Source organism: Salmo salar, chromosome 09 (genome assembly GCF_965601325.2).
Source record: "Salmo salar chromosome 09, fSalSal1, whole genome shotgun sequence".
Classification (NCBI taxonomy): Eukaryota; Metazoa; Chordata; class Actinopteri; order Salmoniformes; family Salmonidae; genus Salmo; species Salmo salar.
In genome coordinates this window covers 28,054,983-28,082,783 of record NC_138299.1, presented here as the reverse complement: position 1 = coordinate 28,082,783, position 27,801 = coordinate 28,054,983, and the positions used below count along the sequence as shown (strand labels likewise).

The 27,801-nt window shown below is 45.4% G+C and overlaps 1 pseudogene across 1 annotated transcript; it reads right to left on the bottom strand.

The window, feature by feature from the left end:
• Positions 1 to 304: 304 nt before the first annotated feature.
• LOC106611105 (phospholipase DDHD1-like) lies at positions 305 to 22,194 on the bottom strand (annotated as a pseudogene). Its single transcript, XR_014378648.1, has 13 exons — positions 21,744 to 22,194; positions 18,910 to 18,936; positions 17,887 to 18,015; positions 17,093 to 17,240; positions 6,958 to 7,067; positions 6,404 to 6,510; positions 6,031 to 6,293; positions 5,774 to 5,849; positions 5,490 to 5,639; positions 3,903 to 3,967; positions 3,626 to 3,798; positions 2,508 to 2,705; positions 305 to 2,237 (listed from the first exon to the last, which is right to left on the bottom strand). The product of XR_014378648.1 is annotated as a phospholipase DDHD1-like (transcript).
• Between the last annotated feature and the right edge of the window lie 5,607 nt (positions 22,195 to 27,801).

Genomic DNA, 27,801 nt, shown 5'->3' with positions numbered 1-27,801 from the left:
ATATCTTCCTGCCTCAGCCTCGTCCCAGACCTCACTCCCACACATTTAAGCACTTTTCATTCAGACAGACCAGACGGTCCAGACGTCAGTACTTCCTCTCAGATATCATCCTTGGGACATGACAGAACAACTTTAGAAGCAGCAGATGGGAGAAGAATACAGAATAAAAGAAGCCATTGTACATAAAACATTTTTTTTTTTAATAAAAAGGAAATAGCGTTTCAGATGGCAGTTTGAATCCATTTCAGGCATGGTGGGTTATTGCCCAGCTCTAGGGACAGTCACTTTTCCAGCAGAAATCCTTTCAAAATCAAACTAACAAAGTTTTAAACAGTCTTATTGAAAAAGGTTTCGTTCATTCAGTCGAGCCAGGCAATGCAGACATTCCTAGATGATGGTACCTCTCATTCTGTGGACATTATCTGAAAGGCGAAAGCGCCAGACCATCTGATCTGATTGAAGCTTCAGGATTTCAGAGGTCTGTTGGGAACACTGCAATAACCCCCAAGAGAGACACATTCACATTTAAAATGACCACATGGGATGCAAAGTGATTCAGGCATCATGTTTCTTTTTGCGAGCCATTAAAAAAGATATACTGAGATTGTTTAGTTTTGCATATTGTTCGTGCAAAAAGCATCTAAAGCTGAGTAACTCTGACCTGAAGCCCTTTACTAGTGGGAAAATGCCCTTGGATTTCAACATGCTCTGTTCATACTAGCTTAGCCACTAAGAGTGAAGCAGACAGAATAACTTAGTGACATTAAAGAGATATTTGGCCACCTGCTGGATTCCGGGATCTACGTTAACACTACTACAGATTTTTAAAAAAATGGTAATGAAAAACGTATTGGATAAAAAAATATATAAATCAAAAAGAAAGGATGTATCTCGGTATCAATGCAAATAGTCGGCACCTGAAGGTCACTTTCTGTTTATTACCTTCTCAAGGTTTCTGAGAAGAGTTTCTACTGGCTTGAACCTCTGAGTGACAGCTCCTCTGTCCAACCACAGACTGAAACATTGACATGATCTCTCTTTTGATTGGACACTTGAATTGCATACAAAAGGAGCTTATCAGACTTCAGACTATCCATCTGAACTGAACTGATTTCACCTGTGTTTTGGTTAGATTGAAAATTTGCCCTGTAACATAAAATAGAGGCTACATTTCAGATCGCCGTACAGGGATCTACATTATTCCTGGTAGGACTAGAAGACAAACTTAATGACAATAAGGTAAGTTACACTTATCAAGCTCGACTTTCACATGGATGTACGTCTGTCACTTGAATGTCCTACTGACATTGTGTGAGCGTCATCTGAACGTCAAGCCGTTGTTCCTCACTCACTGGAGCCAAAGATGTACCTCATAACAAAAACAAACAGTTTGCCACACAGCACCATTCAATTATTAAACCAAAGACACATTTTACACCATGCCCAAACCAGACGCGTCACATGCTTTGCAAAATAAATGTACACATACATGTTATTCAATCATTGCACCCATACTGCCAACAAGCGTCTGCGTTGCCAGGCGCTAAAATAAAAGTTGATTCTATTTGTGATGCAGAACGCGCTGCAAGTTCTGCCTCTCCCATCTTCTCATTGGTTTTTAGAAGCATATACCCACGCGCCATCTTCTCATTGGTTTTTAGAAGCATATACCCACGCGCCATCTTCTCATTGGTTTTTAGAAGCATATACCCACGCGCCATCTTCTCATTGGTTTTTAGGAACATATACCCATGTGGGTGATTGAAAGATGAATTGAGGTCAGTTGTGGTGATGCACCTTATTATGAATGCTAAGTTGCCAATCTCCATATAAAGTCCAAAGAAAAAGAAGCCTGGATTGAGAGATGACTAGAAACGATTCGGTTGACCGTTTTATGTGTGGATTAATTGTAGGAGTAGAGGACCTTGCAATTCAGATCAAATAACAACTCAATGTTTATATCCCAGGACAAATTAGCTAGCAACTGCAAGCTAGCTAGCTAAATTGCCATAAATGTTTAATACTTTCGACCTGTCCCCAAATTAATATAGTTGGTTCAGAGTTTGTTTTGATATTTCAACCTGCGTGTCGTGATTGTGTTTGGTGTGGGGGGACAAAATCAATTTGGGTGATAAAGATGCTGTATTGTGTGAGTGTGGACATGGAGTCTGTGTGTTTACTCTGGGTCAGGACTGTCTTCTGTGGGTGGCGGCACGTTGGCCTGCGCTCTATTTCCACTGTAGAACAGAGATAGATTTACTGTGAGAATACATTTTAGACCATCTACTGTATACTGCACAAACTTAACTGCTACAGATTCAAAAGGGTACTTAACTCTGATGTGAATTAGCATTATGTATTCATTCTCCTTTTTCTATATATAAAAACTCTGGGGGGGGGGGGGGTTCAAGGGTGGCAAATATTATGAAAAGGCACTTGTTATGACATGGACTACAATACAATTATTCCTGAAAGTGTAATTGGGGTTGAAATGTAGCTGAACTAACCTGAGGGGTCTATGAGGGTGGAGGGAGACTGGGACAAGGTGGACGGAAGGCCGTAAGCTGATTGGCTGTCGACTGTCCTCTTCGGCTCCTCTCCCTCTGGGGTCCCGCCCTCGATGCCAAAGGACACTCCGGAGGGCGCGGAGCGGGAGAACCGGGAGAACAGTATCCCTCCTATCCCCTTCCCTATACTGGCCACTCCTAGAGCGAGACGTAAAGGCAGCGAGAGAGAACAAGACACAGAGAGAGGGGAGAGAGATTCATTTTAGACAGGGTGCGACAAAGGTGAGTGAAGTCGACCCTCGACTCTAGACATCCGGGTCGCCTCCCCGGCTCCGGCTTAACGGGTTTTGTAAGTAATAGAACGTCAGTTTGGCATAGAGGAACTATGTCACTACCTTATCCGCTTTGAATAAAATAGTATCTAGCAAGATGAAGAGATTATTTTTAATGAGTGCAACTAACTTCACTAAAACCGCTGCAAAGCTTTTCCCTGCCAAATTTGGTTTCCAATCGTGACGTTCTGGCATGTCTGCCTCGTGATTTGTTGGGAGAGTTGTCTGTCGGAAGAGGATCCACCCTCTTCCGCTTATGAAAGTTGCCAAGAGTCCGTCATTGAAACCAGACCCTAGTCTGTTGCCTAGGGTGGAGGTTTGGAGACTAACCCAGTAGTACGGCTCTGGTCTTTACATGCTCTCTCCACAAGATGGCAGTGTTGCCTATGTCATAAATGATCCAACAGGTGGGTCTGTGATGGAAATACTGTTGAGTGAGTCCAATAATAGACGTCAACTCCATCACAAGATGCTGGGTACATGCTGATGTACTTTTGAATGGAACAATCTGCTTTGTCTGCTCAGGACATGTTGTGGTGTCTAGAAATATCTGCTGTACAAATGATTGACTGTAAAATCTATGGGAACCTGCTGAGTGAGGTAATCTTACAATGAAGTTTAATTATTTCCCTTCTAGCTTTGGACCACCTCGAGTTTGAATCTGCATCATGTGCACAGGTAATGAAGGCACTCATATTCAAATATTTAAGGTAATAATAATGTGCATGGTGATTTAAGGCAAAAAGGTTCTATACAGAGAATCAACCAGAGGACTGACAGACGTACCCAGGATGCTGGCCTTGCCCATGCTGGCGATAGACTCTCCGTAGTATTTCCTGGCCAGAACAGGGGAAGTGGAGGGGCTGGGGATGCTCTCTGTGTCTGACGTCGGGTCCTTCTGTGGGTTGATGAAGGTTGGCCGGATCTCATCATATGGCGTGGGGTCTACAGCACTACACCTGGGAGAAGAAAAACACCTGTCACTGTCCATACAGAAGGTAGTAGTTTCAGCAGTTTATGTGTAACATACAGATTCACCTTGGGAGAATGAATGATCTCTTACCAGTGTATCTGTGCAGGTGTAATGTTGCTCTAATGTTTAAGGATGAGGGGCTTCATTCTGTAGGCCTGCAGCAAGGACAAACCATTCACAGTCAGTCTAGCACCTTGTCTTTCCTCTGGTCAGGAAAAAACCCTGGGTCTAATCCTCCTGTAAGGGAAATGTTAATGTTTGTGATATTCTTATAACTAATTTCTGTGTTCCATTCATGTACTGTTCTAAATAACTCATTTCTGTGTTCATGCAAGTGGCTGACTGTACAAATCCTCACTATCAGTAGCTGCAATTTGGCAGTAGGCCCAGATCTTGTTTTGAGAACAAACGAAAGATCTCAGTTTGAAGGTCTCAGCTTAGAGAGGAGAAGCCTCGTGAGGTATTTGCCTGTCACATGTTCTGAACCAGTATTGGTCGGTCACATGTTCTGAACCAGTATTGGTCTGTCACATGTTCTGAACCAGTATTGGTCTGTCACATGTTCTGAACCAGTGTTGGTCGGTCACATGTTCTGAACCAGTATTGGTCTGTCACATGTTCTGAACCAGTATTGGTCTGTCACATGTTCTGAACCAGTATTGGTCGGTCACATGTTCTGAACCAGTATTGGTCGGTCACATGTTCTGAACCAGTATTGGTCGGTCACATGTTCTGAACCAGTATTGGTCGGTCACATGTTCTGAACCAGTATTGGTCGGTCACATGTTCTGAACCAGCATTGGTCGGTCACATGTTCTGAACCAGCGTTGGTCGGTCACATGTTCTGAACCAGCGTTGGTCGGTTTACATGTTCTGAACCAGCGTTGGTCGGTTTACATGTTATGAACCAGCGTTGGTCGGTCACATGTTCTGAACCAGCGTTGGTCGGTCACATGTTCTGAACCAGTGTTGGTCGGTCACATGTTCTGAACCAGTGTTGGTCGGTCACATGTTCTGAACCAGTGTTGGTCGGTCACATGTTCTGAACCAGTATTGGTCGGTCACATGTTCTGAACCAGCGTTGGTCGGTCACATGTTCTGAACCAGCGTTGGTCGGTCACATGTTCTGAACCAGCGTTGGTCGGTTTACATGTTCTGAACCAGCGTTGGTCGGTTTACATGTTCTGAACCAGCATTGGTCGGTTTACATGTTCTGAACCAGTATTGGTCGGTCACCTGTTCTGAACCAGTATTGGTCGGTCACATGTTCTGAACCAGTATTGGTCGGTCACATGTTCTGAACCAGTATTGGTCGGTCACATGGATGAAAAAAAACGGTAATGATTCATTATGCTAAATCATGCAAATATAACTTGTCTGTGTATAGCCGTATGGGACTGCCCAGACAGAGCTCCTGATTGACATGTGTACTGTGGTGCATTGAGTTGGTTGGAACCTCTCCAGTGTGCTGACAATAAACTGAATGACTAATTTAAGATTGACTTCGAGTGTCCCTGTGTAAGAATTTTCACGACAATCCATAAGATGATGAAGGCTCTTAGATGAGCTGTGAGGTAAGGAGAATGGCAGGGCTAGAGTGAGAGAGACAAAAAACCGAAGTGATTCAGCCCTCCAGGACTGTAAATAATAGTGTGTGTGTTTGTCTCTGTGTCTCACTACGGGGTCTGTGGGGTCAAAGACGTTGAAGAGCCTCTGGCAGATGGACCAAGGCAGAATGTGGTCCTGTTCTCCACTGTTCCCTGGTCTAATCCCTCTCAGGGCCAGGAACACCGCCAGGGGAGAGCCCATACAGAAGACATTCTCCACCTCGGGAAGAGGAGGAAACAGACACCATCTTTCCTTCAGTAATTTGCTTAGTCATCTTGTCACTTTCTGCCATTATCACCCTGGATCTTGTGTCCCGGGTTGAAGGGATTGCTTTTGAGCAGTTAGCAGTGTACCTTCAATTTCAGAGCAGGGGGTGCTAGTGGTTTGGAGGCCTCCAGGCCTTGAAGCTGATCTTCCAGCTCTCGTAACCTGAGGAGTAGAGAGTGAGTTTCAGTAATACTGTTAGTATTCAGACCATTATCAAAATACCTACACCACTCACACCCCACTCCTTCCTACACACACACACTCCCTAACTGTCTGTAGACACAGTTTAGGTGGCAATCTCAACTGTGACAGAGAGACAAACACACACCACCACCCTGCCTACCGGTTCCTAGTGAGCTGCAGCTGCTCCAGCAGGCGTCTCTCCCCGTAGGAGACACATCTCAGGTCCAGCTCCTCCTCCAGCTCCTGGTGCTCCTGCAGACTGAACCTCACCTGGTCCCAGCCTGTCATGATGTCAAAGGTGATCACGCAGCCCAGGGAGTGCGACACCATGGACACCTTGCCCCCCTTCTCCTCAAACTCAGTGTTCCTGGAGCAGAACAGGGCGTAGAGGCGGTTCAGCTCTGATGTTAGGCCCCTGGTGATCTGGAGATAAAGAAAGGGTGGTATCAATTAGCCAGGGCCAATACGGTTGTCAAGTCAGATGAGGGCTTAAACCCAATGTGTGTGTGTGTGTGTGTGTGTTTCAGTCTCACCTCGTCTCTGTACAAGGGACTGGTGTAGTACATAATGTCCATGGCACTGCTGTTGAGCAGGTCTCTCAGTCCTTGCACCTTGTCTGGGGTGATGGAGTCCACCTTATCTACAGATTCACACGATTCAACCATCAATAACATATACAAATATATGTCTGACTGTGGATAGTTTTTATGAGTAAGCCTTTGTTTATCCTCTATACTTCTACAGATCTATTTGTATTAAGATCAACCTTCCATTCACTTGGCTAAAACCGTTAAGGCCTAAGACCTGTATAGATATTGAATACTCAGTACTGTATGTGCATCGTAGACAGAATAGGAAATAAAGGGCGTAGGAGACAGGACAGGAGTAGGGCAGAGGACAGCACATGGAACTCCATGTAAGAGATGTAGCCTAGCCGTCTGGCTTGTGGTTCCACAAGTGTGACCTAAATTCACCATGCCATCACAAGGTGGGTGTCACCTCCTGGAAGCTAGTGGATGACAGCCGCTGCTCTCTCAGCTCAATTGGGATCGAGGACACACTGCGCACGAGCAAACACACCCCTTACCCCCATCCAGTGCCAGTTTGGAGCGCCACTCCACAGGCAGGAAGTCCACATACTCCTCTGTGAGCTCTGAAAAGTGCTCCTCCTCCATCTTCCTTACTGCCTCTCTTAGCCTGGACACAGACACGGATGACAAAGACGACACACACAGACAGTTTACTTGCTATGTGCATAAGAATAGTTTCTTGCTGTTCGGTCTTGAAAAGGGTCTTATTCTCTGGCTAGCCTTTAATCTACGTGTCCTAAATCTCTAAAAACAGAGACAAACAGCGCATCAACCCAACATCACATTTCATTGCAAGTAATCATCCTCGCAGCAGGCTACCAGACGGTACCTCATTACCGCTGGGTGAATGAATGAATAGCTTTACAATGTGGTCCATACACTGTCTAGTCTACCCCTCTCCAAATCAACCAGGGAATCCTTTGTGCCTTGTGTTTGCTCTGCCTTTCACTTAATGACTGTGTTTGAGAGGGATGACGTGTGTCCATTTCACCACTCACTGACGCAGTCCATTTACTCTCAATGGCTGCTAGCAGGCTACGTTAGTACTATGTTAGATACACAAACAATGGGAGAGTGGCTGCTGTTGACATAACAGGGACGACCTGGGAGTGACATCGGCCTTAGGTGAACTGGTCTGTGACTCTGCCTGTCACTAATGCAGACTTTCATGCAGTCTGTCTGGTGGGCTTCTATGCACCTGTATAGTAGGCTTTTATGCTAAAGAGGCTAGCAGGATAACCTAGTGTGGGCTAACACAGTTTATCTCAAGTGGCTAACTGGTGAATGGGGTCACAGTACAGGCTTTAATGGTCTTAACGCAAACCCCCTTTGACACATGAGGATCATACAGAGAGGCTGTCCTTACTGCCCTGCCACCCAGAACAAGCAGCCATTATTGTTAGTGGAGAGGTGAGAGGTATGGAAGGAGAAGTGAGGTGAGAGGTATGGAAGGAGAAGTGAGGTGAGAAGTATGGAAGGAGAGGTATGGAAGGAGAAGTATGGAAGGAGAGGTATGGAAGGACAGGTGAGAGGAGAGGTATGGAAGGAGAGGTGAGAGGAGAGGTATGGAAGGTGAAGTATGGAAGGAGAGGTGAGAGGAGAGGTATGGAAGGAGAAGTATGGAAGGAGAGGTGAGAGGAGAGGTATGGAAGGAGAAGTATGGAAGGAGAGGTGAAACGAGAGGTATGGAAGGAGAAGTATGGAAGGAGAGGTGAGAGGAGAGGTATGGAGAGAGGTATGGAAGGAGAGGTGAGAGGAGAGGTATGGAAGGAGAGGAGAGGTATGGAAGGAGAGGAATGGAAGGAGAGGAGAGGTATGGAAGGAGAGGAGAGGTATGGAAGGAGAGGAGAGGTATGGAAGGAGAGGTGAGGTATGGAAGGAGAGGTGAGGTATGGAAGAAGAGGAGGAAAGAGGAGAGGTATGGAAGGAGAGGTGAGAGGAGAGGTGAGAGGAGAGGTATGGAAGGAGAGGTGAGAGGAGAGGTATGGAAGGAGAGGTGAGAGGAGAGGTATGGAAGGAGAGGTGAGAGGAGAGGTATGGAAGGAGAGGTGAGAGGAGAGGTATGGAAGGAGAGGTATGGAAGGAGAGATGAGGTGACGTATGGAAGGAGAGGTGAGAGGAGAGGTATGGAAGGAGAGGTGAGAGGAGAGGTATGGAAGGAGAGGTGAGAGGAGAGGTATGGAAGGAGAGGTGAGAGGAGAGGTATGGAAGGAGAGGTATGGAAGGAGAGGTGAGAGGTGAGAGGTATGGAAGGAGAGGTGAGAGGTATGGAAGGAGAGGTGAGAGGTATGGAAGGAGAGGTGAGAGGTATGGAAGGAGAGGTGAGAGGAGAGGTATGGAAGGAGAGGTGAGAGGAGAGGTATGGAAGGAGAGGTATGGAAGGAGAGGTATGGAAGGAGAGGTATGGAAGGAGAGGTATGGAAGGAGAGGAGAGGTATGGAAGGAGAAGTATGGAAGGAGAGGTGAGGTGAGAGGAGAGGTGTGAGAGGAGAGGAATGGAAGGAGAGGTGTGAGAGGAGAGGTATGGAAGGAGAGATGAGAGGAGAGGTATGGAAGGAGAGGTGAGAGGAGAGGTATGGAAGGAGAGATGAGAGGAGAGGTATGGAAGGAGAGATGAGAGGTATGGAAGGAGAGATGAGAGGAGAGGTATGGAAGGAGAGGTATGGATAGAGGGGGAGGAAGAGAAAAGATGGTGGTAGGTCGAGAGAGAGATAGAAAGGAAGAGTGTTGTCAATTGAAAGTGTTTGAGTGGTTGTGACATACGAGAGCGAACCAAGCCTTTAGAGATAGAGGAGAGAGAGAAGAGAGCTGGCTAGATGAGGCTGGTCTTTTCTCTAGGCCTGATGGAAGGCCAATAGCCAAATCCCAGCAGTGTAGAGAATGAGGCTTAGAGTGAGCTGGCCTGACTTGGTCTACTTTAGCTACCTGCTTAATGGCCCTAAGCCCGCGGCGGAGAGAGAGACACAGCACCCTCTGTGTTACTCAGGTCGTTGTGTTATTCCAGAACCTGCGGTAATATATACAGCTTGAGAGCTATAAGTAGGTCTCATCTGTCTGGGTACCTAGAATAGGTCTTATACAGTAGTAATAACACAGGAATACTCAGAATACTGCAGGTACAGTTTAATACATTACATGACCAAATGTATGTGGACACTTGTTCGTCGAACATCTCATTCCAAAATCATGGGCATTAATTGTTTCAGGGACTTGCTTCCATTCAGCCACAAGCATTAGTGAGGTCGGCCACTGACGTTGGATGATTAGGCCTGGCTCGCAGTCTGTGTTCCAATTCATCCCAAAGGTGTTCAATGGGGTTGAGGTCAGGGCTCTGTGCAGGCCAGTCAAGTTCTTCCACAGCAATCTCGACAAACCATTTCTGTATGGACCTCGCTTTGTACACAGGGGCATTGTCATGCTGAAACAGGAAAGAGCTTTCCCCAAACTGTTGCCACAAAGTTGGAAGCACAGAACCGTCTGGGATGTCATTGTATGCTGTAGCGTTAAGATTTCCCTTCACTGGAACTAAGGGGCCTAGCCCGAACCATGAAAAACAGCCCCTTACTGTTATTCCTCCTCCACCAAACTTCACAGTTGGCACTATGCAGTCGGGCAGGTAGCGTTCTCCTGGCATCCGCCAAACCCAGATTCATCCGTCGGACTGCCAGATTGTGAAGTGTGATTCCTCACTCCAGAGAACATGTTTCCACTGCTCCAGAGTCCAATGGTGGCGAGCTTTACACCACTCCAACCAACGCTTGGCATTGCACATGGTGACCTTAGGCTTGTGTGAGGCTGCTCGGCCATGGAAACCCATTTCATGACGCTCCAAACGAACAGTTCTTGTGCTGACGTTGCTTTAACCATATCTACATGTACATACTACCTCAGTCAGCCCGACTAAATGTAGCCTCGCTACTGTTATTTTTCACTGTCTTTTTACTGTCGTTTTTGTTTCTTTACTTACCTATTGTTCACCTAATACCTTTTTTGCACTGGTGGTTGCTCTGTAAGTAAGCGTTTCACTGTAAGGTCTACACCTGTTGTTGTATTCAGCACATGTGACAAATAAACTTTGATTTGATTTGATTTCCAGAGGCAGTTTGGAACTCAGTTTGGAGCAGACGGCATGATTTTTACGCATTCTGTGAGCTTGTGTGGCCTACCACTTCGCAGCTGAGCCGTTGTTGCTCATAGACGTTTCCACTTCACAATAACAGCACTTACAGTTGACCGGGGCAGCTCTAGCAAGGCAGAAATTTGACAAACTGACTTGTTGGAGGTGGCATCCTATGACGGTGCCACGTTGAAAGTCACTGAGCTCTTCAGTACGGGCCACTCTACTGCCAATGTTTTCCAATGGAGATTGTAAGGCTGTGTACTCGATTTTTTTTTTACACCTGTCAGCAACAGGTGTGGCTGAAATAGCCTAATCCACTAATTTGAATGGATGGCCTACATACTTCTGGCCATGTATTGTATCTATTAGCTATGTAACGGTTCACCAAGCCCACGGTTCGGTACGCATTGAGGTTTTGGGGGGTCACGGTTCAGTTTCAGGACAGTGGAAAAATTAAATGGCATTCACAATGTTCAGCATTCACAATGTTCAGCATTCACAATGTTCAGCATTCACAATGTTCAGCATTCACAATGTTCCTTGCATTGTCTGTTGTGACTGGAGCATTATGTTGGGCCTCAAGTTTCCACTCTAATGCTGCGTCTGCGACCATGTGGGAGGTGGGAGGTCGTAATATCACTTAGGCGCATTCATGTGATTTGAACTTGTTGAGAAATGCTGATTGGCTAATGGCCAACAAGTTGTGTCAACCACAAACTAGAAGTACAGATATCATGCTTGTAAACAAATTACAGAGTTAAAAAAAATACATTCATAGATTGCTTTTTATAAATAATGTGTTGTTGCATTTAACTGTCAAAAAAGCTGTTAGAGGCCATTTCCTTAGTAGGTGATGTCAGAGGTCAGCATGTGGAAGAAGTGGGTGATAGAGGAGTTTCCCATTAGTTTTAACCAGTTTGAGGCCCATTCAAGTGGATTTTTCCCAGTCGTATGTGGTAAATTCCCACTTTCCACTTGGTTACGAACGCACCATGACACTGCCTCCTTCAGTGCAAGATGCGGACTCTCATAAAGGTGGTGTGTCTGTGGCACGGTACATCTCCCACTCCGGGAAATGTGACATGCTGTCACTGTTAAATAAGCGCAACACAGGGTGCATTGGCCAATTAATTAAAAACTTTGACTTTGGTTTGCTTAGAATAGAGCAGGTACTACCTGTTTGCTGAAATGGGTGCAAGAGGGAAGTTCATAACGTGTCTTAAGCACTTTCACAAGGTGCTAAAACCCCTTTCTCAGCCATCGAGAATGGGCACATATCAGCAGCTATAAACCAAAGTCGGTAAAAAATATAAAACATACTCTACCTATCGCTCTTGTAATTTCTTTGGCCCGGTCAGAATCAGCTGCCAAGGGCAAGCTTGAATGCAGAGGGGAGACAATGTGTTGTTTCTTTGCGTTTCCGTCTTACTCTGATGGTAGGAATACTGGGGTGATGACGTAAATGGGTCAACATGTTTGAGGTGCTGGTAGCTGCATAATCTATTCTCGTTGAGCAACATACTATTAAAAAGGAAAAATGTTGGTATTTGTTTCATTAGTCCATTGTTGACATGGCCTCAAAATGTTTTGCATGTGAGTAATCACGTTTTCAGGATACTGTATGTAACTTTCAAAATACAGAAATCATCCCTGTATGATGCTGCGTTTTACATCATATACGCGGCATAATTTGATGCAAACAGCATCATACGGGGATGATTTCTGTATTTTGAAAGTTGCATATCTTGAAAACGTGATTGCTGACAAGCAAAACATTTTGGGACCATGTTAAATGTGCAACAAGAGGGGAAAAAATTAAATGAAAAAATAACTCTGGACCACCTTTACTCCACACACAGAGACACATACAAAGCTCTCCCTAGCCCTCCATTTGGTAAATCTGACCTCCTGAATTCTGCTTACAAGCTAGAATTAAAGCAGGAAGCAACAGTAACTCGATCAATAAAAAAGTGGTCAGATGAAGCCGATGCTAAGCTACAGGAATGTTTTGCTAGGACGGACTGGAATATGTTCCGGGTTTCCTCTGATGGCATTGAGGAGTACACCACATCAGTCATTGGCTTCATCAATAAGTACATCGATGACATCGCCCCCACAGTGACCGTACATACATACCCCAACCAGAAGCCATGGATTACAGGCAACATACACACCGAGCTAAAGGCTAGAGCTGCTGCTTTCAAGGAGCGGGACCAGAACCCGGAAGCTTATAAGAAATCCCGCTATGCCCTTCGACGAACCGTCAATACAGGACTAAGATTGAATTGTCCTACACCGACTCTGACGCCCGTCTGATGTGGCAGGGATGCAAACCATTACAGACTACAAAGGGAAGCACAGCCGAGAGCTGCCCAGTGACACGAGCCTACCAGACGAGCTAAACTACTATGCTCACTTCGAGGCAAATAACACAAACATGCATGAGAGCACCAGCTGTTCTGGAAGACTGTGTGATCGCGCTCTCCACAGCCGATGTGAGTAAGACCTTGAAACAGGTCAACATTCACATGGATTACCAGGACGTGTATTGCGAGCATGCACTGACCAACTGGCAAGTGTCTTCACTGACATTTTCAATCTCTCCCTGTCCGAGTCTGTAATAACATGTTTTAAGCAGACCACCATAGTCCCTGTGCCCAAGAACACTAAGGTAACATGCCTAAATGACTACCGACCCGTAGCACTCACGTCTGTAGCCATGAAGGGCTTTGAAAGGCTGGTCATGGCTCACATCAACACCATTATCCCAGAAACCCTAGACCCTCTCCAATTAGCATCCCGCCCCAACAGATCCACAGATGATGCAATCTCTATTGCACTCCACACTGCCCTTTCCCACCTGGACAAAAGGAACACCTATGTGAGAATGCTGTTCATTGACTACAGCTCAGCGTTCAACACCATAGTGCCCACAAACATCATCAATAAGTTAAGGACCCTGGGACTAAACACCTCCCTCTGAAACTGGATCCTGGACTCCCTGACAGACCACCCCCAGGTGGTGAGGGTAGGTAACAACACATCCGCCACGCTGATCCTCAACACAGGGGCCCCTCAGTGGTGCGTGCTCAGTCCGCTCCTGTACTCCTTGTTCACTCATGACTGCACGGCCAGGCACGACTCCAACACCATCATTAAGTTTGCCGATGACACAAAAGTGGTAGGCCTGATCACCGACAACGACGAGACAGCCTATAGGGAAGAGGTAAGAGACCTGGCCATGTGGTGCCAGGACAACAACCTCTCCCTCAACGTGATCAAGACAAAGGAGATGATTGTGGACTACAGGAAAAAGAGGACTGAGCACGCCCCCATTCTCATCGATGGGGCTGCAGTGGAGCAGGTTGAGAGCTTCAATTTCCTTTGTGTCCACATCACCAATAAACTAACATGGTCCAAGCACACCAAGACAGTCGTGAAGAGGGCACTGAAAAGATTTGGCATGGGTCCTCAGATTCTCATAAGGTTCTACAGCTGCACCATCGAGAGCATCCTGACTGGTTGCATCACTGCCTGGTATGGCAACTGCTCGGCCTCCGACCGCAAGGCAATACAGAGGGTAGTGGGTATGGCCCAGTACATCACTGGGGCAAAGCTTCCTTGCATCCAGGACCTCTATACCAGGCGGTGTCAGAGGACTCCAGCCACCCTAGTCATAGACTGTTCTCTCTGCTACCGAACGGTAAGCGGTACCAGAGCACAAAGTCTAGGTCCAAGAGGCATCTAAACAGCTTCTACCCCCAAACCATAAGACTACTGAACATCTAATCAAATGGATACCGAGATTATTTGCATTCCCCCCCTTTTACACCGCTGCTACTCTCTGTTGTTATCATCAATGCATAGTCACTAATAACTCTACCTACATGGAAATATTACCTCAATTACCAACTAACCGGTGCCCCAGCACATTGACTCTGTATCGGTACCCCCCTGTATGTAGTCTCGCTACTGTTATTTTACTGCTGCTCTTTGATGACATGTTACTTTTACTTCTTATTTAAAACTGTTGGTTAGAGGGGCTCGTAAGTAAACATTTCACTGTAAGGTGTATTCAGCGCATGTAACTAATACAATTTGATTTGCTGAGGTAGTCACCTGGAATACATCTCAATTAACAGGTGCCTTGCTAAAAGTTAATTTGTGGTATTTCTTTCTTTCTTAATGTGTTTGAGCCAATCAGTTGTGTTGTGACAATGGTAGGGGGCGTATACAGAAGATAGCCCAATTTGGTAAAAGATCAAGTCAATATTATGGTAAGAACAGCTCAAATAAACAAAACGAAACGACGGTCCATCATTAAGGCATGGTCAGTCAATCCATCAGTCAATCCGAAACTTTGAAAGTTTCTTCAAGTGCAGTCGCAAAAAACATCGGGCGCTATGATGAAACTGGCTCTCATGAGGACCGCCACAGCAATGGAAGTCCCAGATTTACCTCTGCTGCAGAGGATAAGTTCATTAGAGTGACCAGCCTCAGAAATTGCACGGCAAATAAATGCTTCAGAGTTCAAGTAAAAGACACATCTCAACATCAACTGTTCAGAGGAGACTGTGTTAATCAGGCCTTCATGGTCGAATTGCTGCAAAGTCGTCACTAATAAAAGGACACCAATAAGAAGAGACTTGCTTGGGCCAAAAAACACAAGCAATGGACATTAGAACGGTGGAAATTTGTCCTTTGGTCTGGAGTCCAATTTGGAGATTTTTGGTTCCAACCGCCATGTCTTTGTGAGACGCTGTGTGGGTGAACGGATGATCTCTGCATGTGTATTTTCCACAGTAAAGCACGGAGGAGGTATGGTGCTTTGCTGATGACATGGTCTGCGATTTATTTTGAATTCAAGGCACATTTAACCAGCATGGCTACCACAGCATTCTGCAGCGATACACCATCCCCATCTGGTTTGGGCTTAGTGGGACTATAATTTGTTTTTCTACAGGACACTGACCCAACACACCACCAGGCTGTGTAAGGACTATTTTACCAAGAAGGAGAGTGATGGAGTGCTGCATCAGATGACCTGGCCTCCACAATCCCCCCCGCACTCAACCAAACTGAGATGGTTTGGGATGAGTTGGACCACAGAGTGAAGGAAAAGCAGCCAACAAGTGCTCAGCATGTGGGAACTCCTTCAAGACTGTTGGAAAAGTATTCCAGGTGGAGCTGGTTGAGAGAATGCCAAGAGTGTGCAAAGCTGTCATCAAGGTAAAGGGTGGCTACTTTGAAGACTCAAATATAAAATATACACTTTGATTTGTTTAACACTTTTTTGGTTACTAAACTCAGCAAAAACTCTCACTGTCAACTCCGTTTATTTTCAGCAAACTTAACATGTGTAAAAATGTGTATGAACATAAGATTCAACAACTGAGACATAAACTGAACAAGTTCCACAGACGTGTGACTAACAGAAATGGAATAACATGTCCCTGAACAAAGGGGGGGTCAAAATCAAAAGTGACAGTCAATATCTGGTGTGGCCACCAGCTGCATTAAGTACTGCAGTGCATCTCCTCCTCATGGACTGTACCAGATTTGCCAGTTCTTGCTGTGAGATACCCCGCTCTTCTACCAAGGCACCTGCACGTTTCTGGACATTTCTGGGGGGGAATGGCCCTAGCCCTCACCCTCCGATCCAACAGGTCAAAGATGTGCTCAATGGGATTGAGATCCGGGCTCCTCGCTGGCCATGGCAGAACACTGATGTCTGGTGAGGATCTGCCTTACAACAGGCCTCCAAGCCCTCAGTCCAGCCTCTCTCAGCCTATTGTGGACAGCCTGAGCACTGATGGAAGGATTGCGCGTTCCTGGTGTAACTCGGGTAGTTGTTGTTGCCATCCTGTACCTGTCCCGCAGGTGTGATGTTCGGATGTACTGATCCTGTGCAGGTGTTGTTACACATGGTCTGCACTGCGAGGACAATCAGCTGTCCATCCTGTCTCCCTGCAACGCTGTCTTAGGCGTCTCACAGTACGGACATTACAATTTATTGCCCTGGCCACATCTGCAGTCCTCATGCCTCCTTGCAGCATGCCTAAGGCACGTTCATGCAGATGAGCAGGGACCCTGGGCATCTTTCTTTTGGTGTTTTTCAGAGTCAGTAGTAGTTTTCAAAACTGTGACTTTAATTGCCTACCGTCTGTAAGCTGTTAGTGTCGACCGTTCCACAGGTGCATGTTCATTAATTGTTTATGGTTCATTGAACAAGCATGGGAAACAGTGTTGAAACCCTTTACAATGAAGATCTGTGAGGTTATTTGGATATTTACGAATTATCTTTGAAAGACAGGGTCCTGAAAAAGGGACGTTTCTTTTTTTGACTTTACATGATTCCATATACATTTTAATGAGGCTGTAACTTAACAAAATGTGGAAAAAGTCAAGGGGTCTGAATACTTTCTGAATGCACTGTATTTGGAAAGTATTTAGACCCCTTGACTTTTTCCGGTGACAGACAGAGACAGACAGACACACACGAGTGCACTCACATGCCAGTGTTCTTGATGATGCGTCCCGTGTCCATCTTCTGTCCAATGCCGTGGACCACGAAGACAATGTATGTGGTCTGGGGGGGCTTGTCCTCCAGTGAGGCCTCCTCCACGTAGCCCCGGTGGAGCCACGTACCACTGCTGGAGGCTGGGGGGTGGCGTGGGAGGGGAAATGGTCAGGAAAATCAAAGGCTCCCAACAGTAGGCAATTGCACATTGCCCAGATTTTACCCAACAGCAGTTTGTTGATGAATGTTTCCTTAATTGCCTTGAATCATAATTACCTTGATTTAAGGAAAGCCTCAATCATAGGAAACATTCAATTTCACCCCCTGCCACAATGAATTGACAGAACATATACTAGACATAGATGGTGATGAACATCGTAGATCCTCCTATATTTGAAAGGAACATTGGGGTGACAGTTTACGTGGGACAGTAGGTGACTCTAGGCCTCCCACTGTGTGTGTGGCCCTGCAAGCTTTCCTTGCTAACACTGCTCTACACACTAAGCCAATGGGATTTTCTGCTTGCCATCTGGCCAGCACAGCGCTAAGGATATTTCCAGCGACCGTGGGTTTGTGTGTCATTCAGAGGAGATTGAGGTAACTCCTGCCAGATCCACCTCTTAATCTTCACCAACTTTGATGGAAATATGGAGCTTCTCCAATCCGGTCTCATCTCCACAAGTGACCGCCGAGGAGGTTGTGTCTAGCTAGGGGTTTACTGGTATTGGGGTGGGGAAGGGGGGGGGGGGGGGGTGTGCAACAGAAGAGTGGTCAGTCAGCAGTGACCTTTGGAGAAGCCCAGTTTCTGGGTGACTGTGCGGGCGATCTTGGAGGTGGTGGCATCGCTGTAGAGGTAGACCTCGTCCACACTGTGCCAGTCCACGTGGGCACGACTCAACTTCAGACTATGGACAGCTGCAGAGGGAGGGAGGGCAGAATAGTGGAAGGAAAGAGGGAGGATTGGGGAAAGGAGGGAATGATGGAGGAACGAGAGAGAGGTAGGAAGGGATGGAGAAAGGGAAGCATGAGAGGAAGAGGGAATGAGAAGAGAGAGCAAGCAGAAAAAGGAGGTGAGGAAAGATGAACAAATGACGGGCGAGAGAGAAAATACACTCATCAAAAGGGTGATTACAAACTCCTAATTTTGCATTCAACTCAACAAGGAGAAAGTTTGGTCTAGTCTAGCGGTCGATCAAGTAAAGACTAGTGCATTGATCTGCAGAGAGTTACTAGAGAACCAGAAAATAACATATTGTAGAAGCACACAGGTTCACAGAGTCTGCATATTTCAACTATTTCCCGCCCATGTATTGCTTGAGTGTCATTGACTGTGTACAATAGACAATGTGAGATACTACAGTACCACACAAGTCCCCAGTGGGGCTCCATGGTAATCTCCGATGTGGATGGGCTACACTGAGGCTGTGCAGAACATATCCTTGACAGAGGACTATATTATATTCCAGCCTTGTTATCTTAGTGGGCACACAACAACAGGGTAAGTAAGAGTGGAAATATGGCATGTATAGTCTAAACAGGGGGAGCGGAATTGGAAACGGTTAGCTGAAAACAAGAAAGATAAATTAAACCAGTTGACTGGGGTGAGCCGGTCACATTGAGGTTTGAATGACACTTCAGACAATGTAATGTGAAGAGGTGACCGGTTATTTTGACACACCAGTCACCAGACCGAACCCTGCGGTGCTCACAGCCAATCAGGAGGGATTAGAAGGACAGTGTTATAGAGTCCAGGGCAAAGGGATTCAAAGGAGAGGTGGACATTAGGGGGACTTTCCCAGTGACCTGTACTTGTGTAGGCCTCATCCTTGATGTGTCCTCTCAGGGAAGAGAAAGACAGAGAAAGAGGATAAAAAGAGAAATGTGAGACATCAAAGCTTCCTCTGTTTGAATTTCTTCTGTGACTGCCGCCTTTACATTGTGCCAGCCTGGGAAGGAGAGACAGAGAGAGAAAGAGGGAAAGAAAAAGAGAAAGGCAGAGAGAGAAATAAAGACACAGAGAGAGACACAGACAGAGTGTGAGTGATGAGGGGGCCACTTCGCATGAGTGTCACGCCGGTATCACTGCCTCTCCAGAGCGTTCGCTTCCTCAGATCGTGTCCAGATCACTGCTGGTGCGGTGTTCAGCAAACTCAAATAATGCACAGTCAGCTCCGTCCGATCTACAGAGCAGGGGTGACCGAAGCCTGAAATCACCTCTTCTTCCTCTTTCTCTCCATCCTACCACCTCCTAATATGAGGCATCTGAGGATAGAGTTCCAGAACCAAAAGGGGGACTAGAAGTGTTTCTGTGACAGTCACACGGTGGAGTAGTAAAGCAGGGCCTTCCAGTTCTAATTTCATCCTCGTGGTGAGGACTGAGGAACAGTCATGGGTACTTCGGTTGATCAGTTTCCATTTGGGGCCCCTCCTGATGAGGGGAAAGTGATTCAGATCCAAAATGACAATGAAATGACAAGCAGAGGCTCAGGAGTTAACCAATGAAGAAGCTGTGTTATAGGTAGTAGTTTCCAGGTAACCCATCAGGGATAAGAGAGGAGGGATGTGCAGAAGGCATGGAACTGAATCCCAAACAAGCATCTTTTGACAAAGTGAAAAGAAAAATCAATCCAGTCGATGGTCACGAGAATCGATTGCATTGGAAAACCTGAGGGTAAAAATATTTCAGCATTACATTACATTTACGTCATTTAGCAGACGCTCTTATCCAGAGCGACTTACAAATTGGTGCATTCACCTATGATATCCAGCGGAACAACCACTTTACAATAGTACATCTATATCTTTTTTTGGGGGGGGGGGTAGAAGGATCACTTAATCCTATCCCAGGTATTCCTTAAAGAGGTGGGGCATTGCAAAACTTTGCACCAGGTTAGAGTAGCACATTTTCATTTGAAATCACTTGGGATAACAAGCATGCTTCACAACAAGTATCACACCAAGGTTGGGATCAATTCCACTTTCTAATTTATATGGAATTGACAAACCTGGTGGCGGCGGCGGGCGGCAGGGATATAATGATCTGGGGAGTACAGCAGGGAAAGACAGAACCTTACCACTTAGCCTACACCTACTGAGTCCACTGTAAAACAGGATGTCTTTAGGAGGCAGGAGGTACTCAGTAGTACCCATCAGCCAGCCATCATATAAATAAGTCATGGCTGACTGGGTGGGGAATGGAAAAGGTGCTCATGTTGCCAAATGAGATGGGAAATGAGAATGACTGAGGCTCCTAGAGACAGCATCCTGTTTTACAATGCAGCCCAGACCAGGGCAAGACAGAGCAGAGCAGGGAGAGATAGGGAGGAGAGCCGGGATCAAAGCACACCAGAGGATCTAGCAGTCAAACACCGAGAGGTTAAGAAGTTTACATGGGAGGCTTCCCAACTACGCCCCGGAGAGCCAGGGAGGGAGAGGGAAAAGAAGAAAGAGTTGTAGATAGATTTAGAGACAGTGTGAGAGACCAACAGCTAGAACTAGAGCGAGAGAGAATGACAGTAAGAAAGAGAGCGAGAAAGACAGCCTCTTGCATCTTTGTACCTGAGGTAGGGAATTATGTCACTAAACTAGGGCAAAAGTGGTGCTATTGTTAGGATGCTACTCTACTCAGCACTGTACTGTCTACTTTAATTGGCATGGGAGAGTTACAGTTTGACAATTATGCACAAGGCCTAACTATGGCCTGCCAAACATCTCAGCTATGTTCCTAGCCTTGTAGAGCCACATAGGGAGTACACTACTCCGTGTTAGTTTTCTACGGTTGCGTTCATTAGGAACAAAAACAGCAGAGAACATTTTGTGCCAACTGAATGCAACCCATGTCTTTCCAGGTTACCAGACTGTAACTTACTGCATGTGGATACTCGGGCTAGTTTAACTGAACTCTGCAGACAGTGCAGAGACTCTTATTGCCAGCGATAGAGGAACCGTTATTCCATCCATAGAGGCAATGTTTGACCTTAGATTGCAGACTGCAGTCTATGGGGGCCCGAATGGCGACTCTGTTGCCTCTAAAAGAGAGTTTCGTTCATTGTCTGTGCTCACACTGCTACAGGGAAGAAAAGGCGGAGAAGGGGAGGATTTCTGGAGAGACAGCTTATTAAGCTCAGATCCATAGTTTTCCTATGTGGATTTCGAGAGCCTGGAAGGATGTTACTAGCTAACTGACGCTCCACCTACTTAGCTCTACCTCCACTAACAGACAGACCGGAGCAAGATCCTCCAAAAGTCCAGAAAGCAGCTGCAGCAGTAATTATGACAAACTCTGCATCACAGAAAGGGGGAAGTTCTAGCAACTAGGCCCAATTTAAACTAAATGAGTGAGGAGGAGTCTAATCTAGATCCGGTTCTTCTAGAGCGGGTTGGGATGTCTAACTGGGTTTTGAACGAAGATCTAGTTCAATTGAAACCTAAGACCTAAGATCTTTGACATCCACCTCATACAGCCCACCCCTGACACATACAGCCTCTACATTGATGTTTACTGAATCAAGGTCTCTTTCGTCTGTGGAGTCCGTTCTCTCCATCGAACCCCTGTCCTATGGACCCTAGTTCTCGGCTCCAGCACTGGTCCAGCTCGCTCGACTCCGTTCGACCCCCCCCCCCCCCAGTTGTCGCTTCCACACCGCTTGTATTCTCTTCCTCATACCCTTCATCCATGCCCACAAAGCCCTGGCGCTTGGTCATGCCAGAGTTCCGTTCGCATAATTTACGGAACATGACCTCCATTTTCAGGGAGTCGTGTCCAACGAAAGGCTTCCAGGTTTTTTTGTCCTCCTTGTAAAACCACCGCACCTCTTCGGGTCCCAATTCTGTGACAATCTTGTTATACCGGTGCCTTGAACTACTCGATCGAGTCCTCTTTATCCTTTCCAACACCGGGGCGACGTTCCGGTCATTTTCACTGAAATATTGAGCACCGGACTCTATGGGCTCTATGGGAGGACTCCGGTTGTTGTGACACCCGGGGTAAGCCTCCTCTAGGCCCAGTATCATACCACCCGGGAGAACCCGGTGGCGGCCTCGCGGCAGGTGCCTATCCAGACCTGGCTGAACCGAGTGCATCCCCGCCTGCATCGTTTTGCCCATAGGCTCTTCATAGCAGCACACAAATACATTGTTTTCCAAGTCCCAGTCTGTGTTGTCGTTACCAACAGATGAAAAAACCCGGTTCATAGGGCTCGGTGGAGAACTGCTTAGCAAAGACATATTATTTGTAAAACTGCTCGACATAACTATTGAGCAAGCTAGCTTGTCATTAGCTAGCTAGCCGACCTCTATGCAGTAATCAGAAAGCAGCCTTGGTGCTGGCATCTGCTATAGCTGAGCTTCTAGCTAAATCCAACTACTTGTTTCGAATCCTCTTCGCTATTCCGGTTAAAACATGTATAGTTGAATGTCACCATGTTGCTAAAAGAATTGCTCCATATTCGAATTAGTTTTGATGGGAGGAATCACTTGAAGCCATTGTGGTCTGGTCAGTGGTTGGGTTGTAAGTTATTTCAGTTTTGCCCAAAGGATTGTGTTGTTAGTGTCTGCCTCTTCTTCAATTAGGTTTAACGACGGTTGGTGTCCAATAAATGATGCATTACGGCCACCTACTAGACTGGAGTACAACTCCCTTATACTTTGATAAAATACTTACATTCCATTCCTGCAGTACAGTTGATAACCATTGCTATAAATGCTAAAAATCCAATCTTACTGAAACATATATCTGTTGTTGGCCTATCCCTCTGTACTGGTACAGATCTAATACTCACACCACTCCTCTCAGGATCCCTCCCCCTTGACCCATCTTCCTCTACTTTCTTCACTGCCTCAGCATATGATAACTTCTGCACTACTCTAACCCTGGAAACCTCAACCTGCCTCACTCGCACAGGACATTTCTAATCCCCAGCCCCATGGGCACCCCTAAAATGAACACATACCGCTACTTTCCCAATGCTACACATTCCTTTGTCTCATGCCCTTCTGCACACTTCTCACACCTAGGAACCTCCCTCCTACACACTGCTGCCACATGCGCATAAGCTTGACACCTATAACAACGTAATGTATTCGGCACAAAAGCTTGTACAGGATAAGTTATATATCTTAACATCACTTTGTCGGGCAAAGACTCAAAATCAAAACTCAGAAGAACAGACAATGACTCTTCTGTTACCCTGTCTGCGTCGCACCAAACAACGAGCATCACAAATACCAGGAATCTTCCCCTTCAGTTGGTCATCTTTCACATTACCACAACCCCAGTAATCACTCCTTTCAATGGCAGCCTTTTTCTTGAGAGCAAAACAATTCACATTTCTTGCCCACATTCATTTAACCAGAAGAAATACAACAACAACAAAACATTCCCACACCCTGAAACCACAAATGGATCAGCCAAAAGGCAGGGGTCCACTTTTTCCCAAAACTTCACTCCTACTGTCACAGACTCATCTTAATCCTGACCCTCAGTGTAAGCCTCGGGCTCCGAGAACTTTACCAGTGTCTGCCTCTCCACAGGTGGCCTCTCTTTCAAAAAAGCCCGCCTTGGGGAAGATCCAGGACCAGAGCACAAAGCACCGCCCCACACGAGTTGTAATCTTTCAGAGACTGGAAAAAATGTGTCAGCTTGTATATTTACTGTAGCAATTAATCCGCTGATAGGAACATGGCTCAAAAATGCTGATGGCTCTATCGAACAAGGACAACCATATCTACTAGCACAAAATCGTTTAGTCCAATCAGGATCACATAGAGCCTTCACAACATGCCACAACGCAGGACTACATTTATTTTCAGATTATTATTATTATTATTATTACTTTTGTTTTATACTAACAAATATCAACAAACAAAAGAGGAATAGTCACATGCAAACAAGCATGCATACAAACTATTAACATTGCCAAGAATCCTAAACAAACAAATCATATTCATTAATAATACAACAAGTTTTAATTGCCTTTTTGTTTATTTTTATTTTCATATCTCTAGCAACAAATGGGACCTAAAAGACGCCCACAATTCTCATGACCGGTACATACGGGTACTTTGGTATACCTAACGATCCCGCCCCTTTCAGGGGGGAAATAAACGCAAGATGTCATAGACGTCAATGTAACTTCACATATTTTACACACCGGTATTTTATTAGCTCAAACACATAAATCGATTATTGTATGTGCAACAGACATGAAGAGCGATTACTTTGCAACGTTGCCCACCATCGAGCGTTCGCGTTACACAGAAAGTTAAGATTGATCCATCTTCCCTAATGCCTCTTCAGTCTCCCTCCTTCAAATTGGAGTAATGACCCTACGCAGTAGCAAGACATTTCCTATCCGGACATCTACTCCTACTTGATAGAATTTCCAGGTAAGTTATAAGCTATAAATGACCATTCCTGGCTCTATATCAACATAAATATATATATATATACAGTACCAGTCAAAAGTTTGGACACAACTATTCATTCCAGGGTTTTTCTTTATTTTAACTATTTTCCACATTGTAGAATAATAGTGAAGACATCAAAACTATTCTTCAAAGTAGCCACCCTTTGCCCTGATGACCATTTTGCACACTCTTGGCATTCTCTCAACCAGCTTCATGAGGTAGTCACCTGGAACGCATTTCAATTAACAGGTGTGCCTTGTTAAAAGTTCATTTGTGGAATTTCTTTCCTTCTTAATGCGTTTGAGCCAATCAGTTGTGTTGTGACAAGGTAGGGGTGGTATACAGAAGATAGCCCAATTTGATAAAAGACCAAGTCCATATTATGGCAAGAACAGCTCAAATAAGCAAAGAAATTTTAACGTTTCTTCAAGTGCAGCCGCAAAAACCATCAAGCGCTATGATGAAACTGACTCTCATGAGGACCACCACAGGAAAAGGAAGACCCAGAGTCACCTATGCTGCAGAGGATAAGTTCATTACAGTTAACAGCCTCAGAAATTGCAGCCCAAATAAATGCTTCCGAGTTCAAGTAACAGACACATCTCAACATCAACTGTTCAGAGGAGACTGCGTTAGTCAGGTTGAATTGCTGCAAAGAAACCACTACTAAAGGACACCAATAAGAAGAAGAGACTTGCTATAATCTCTACCCGGCATAGCCAGAAGAGGACTGGTCACCCCTCAGAGCCTGGTTCTTCTCTAGGTTTCTTCCTAGGTTCTGGCCTTTCTAGGGAGTTTTTCCTTGCCATTGTGCTTCTACATCTGCATTGCTTGCTGTTTGGAGTTTTAGGCTGGGTTTCTGTACAGAACTTTGTGACATCGGGTGATGTAAAAAGGGCTTTATAAATACATTTGATTGATTGACTTGCTTGGGCCAAGAAACACGAGCAATGGTTGTTAGACAAGTAGAAATCTGTCCTTTGGTCTGATGAGTCCAAATTTGAGATTTGTTTCCAACCGCTGTGTCTTTGACAGAGTAGATTAAAATAGTAAAAATAAAGAAAAACCCTTGAATGAGTAGGTGTGTCCAAACTTTTGACTGGTACTGTGTGTGTGTGTGTATATATATATATATATATATATATATATATGTGTATGTGTATATATATATAGTGGCAGACCACCGAAAAGAAAAGGTCTCCCCCAGGAGACCTTCTCCGGGATACCATCTTCTGGACTCCGGGTCTTGCTGTATCCTGTGGGGAACAAAACTGAGCTCCCTCTGTTATCCCTGGGACTGAGCACGACTATACGTGAGTAACCTCTCTTCTCCCAGTCCCCTCTCCTGTGTGCTGCCCTTCTGGCAGCTTTATGGGACTCGTCCAGCTGATGAGCAATCAGCCCCTTGATTACTCACCCACCACAATAAGCCCCAATTAGTCCTGGCTGGAGAGCCCATCGAGACCTGGCACTGAGGGAGCTGAGGGAGCCATCGCCTTGTGATGTAGACTCCATCTGTCACCAGGCCTCAACGAGTCTCCCCCTGGTGGCTGTCCTACTGTACACTTCTCTCTCTCTATGTATGTATGTATGTATGTATGTATGTATGTATGTATGTATGTATGTATGTATGTATGTATGTATGTATGTGTGTGTGTGTGTGTGTGTGTGTGTGTGTGTGTGTGTGTGTGTGTATTTTAAATGGCCTCCTATTGGTCAGATTTTTGCAAGTCATTTACTGATCACATCATCTTTTGTGTCATATTCCCTTTGTGATTGGTCCCTAAAGAGGCCATTTTGAAATGGACCTAGGTTATAAAACCCTATTTCATTCTTCAACCTGTAAATCTTGAAGTGGAGTGCATCCCTACTCACGTGAAGTTGGGGTATATGAATTACCGTTTAAGAATGGTGTGATCGCTGTTCTGTCTTTGGACATGTGGAAAATGTCTGTGGAAGAAAGAAGTGTGACAGTTGTGGAGAATATCATATTGAGTGTGGTTTGAGTTTTGATTGTGTGAAATGTTGCCTTTGTGGTGGGAACCATGTTGCTTCATCATTTGAATGCCTGGCGAGGGTAAAGGAAAATGAGGTGGCTAAATTCAGGGCTAACCAGAACATATCATATGCAGCAGCTGTCAAGAAGGTTGAGGGAGCGAATGGTCCAGAAGGGCCCATGGTGGTGGATAGGCATTCACTACAGGCGGCAGCGGTTGGCTCTCATCAGCAGGACCCAGATATTTTACAGGATGAGAAGGTGGACTTTGTACTCTTCATGGCTATGGGATCAATGTCACTGCTAAAGTGGAGGCAAAGTCTAGAAAGGTGGACATCATTGTGGATGCGGCGGAGAGGTTTCTGGGATTGAAGGACTTCTCGGTGAAGGAGTAAGGCTGTCACGAGCCATACTACCCTGTCAGGCCCCAGAGCCTGAGTGGGGAGATATGGAACATTGAAGGATTGAAGAAGTGAGAGTCTGTTTTGATTTCTTTTTTTTAATTGTCAACTATTTTAGTTTTGTGTAGTAAGTTAGCTTTCCCCATGAAGCATGGTTGTATTTTTTACTTTGAATCCAGTAGTGGGTGGCACTGCAACTTTTTGGATGTAGTCAGCCTAAAACCCCACCGAAGAAGAAAAACCTGTAAATCCCCAATGATTGCAATGAATTTGGATGAATTGAAATTACTACTATTTTCGGTGTAGGCCTATGTTTTGCAAACTTATTTCATTTTTCAATTTCCATTTCAAATATCGTCAAATTATTCTTTGTTTTTTGCAGGAGAGTGCTTTAACTGTTGTTGCATCAAGGGAGCGCGCAAAAACGATCTTACATGACAAACACTGATGACACGCCTATCAGCTAGACCAGTGGTGCTAGACGGAGATTGCAAGTTATTTGCCGACCTGTGCCTATGCAGGTTGTTGTGCCCAAGACATAAGTCCAATTGTTAGTTGCTACCACCCCCCCTCCAAATCAAAACCAAACATGGATGTCAATGTTTGCGTGTACACATTCGGCTTCTTGTCTGCTTTCTGACTGTGAGGTTATTAACTAGCCCTTGTGTTGTCTTAAGGGTAAAAAATGACACGACACCATGTTTAACAGCAGAGAAAACCCCCTAAATGATATTTTTTTAACTTGAAATTTGATTACTTTTCCTAGAGTGACCTCAACATTAGAAAAAGTGAAACATCGCCTTTGTTCATATTTCCATGAAAGCTGTACACCACCAGGGTACAAAGATTGTCTTAGGGTCATTTTTTACCTGTCAGTTATAAAATAATTGACACACT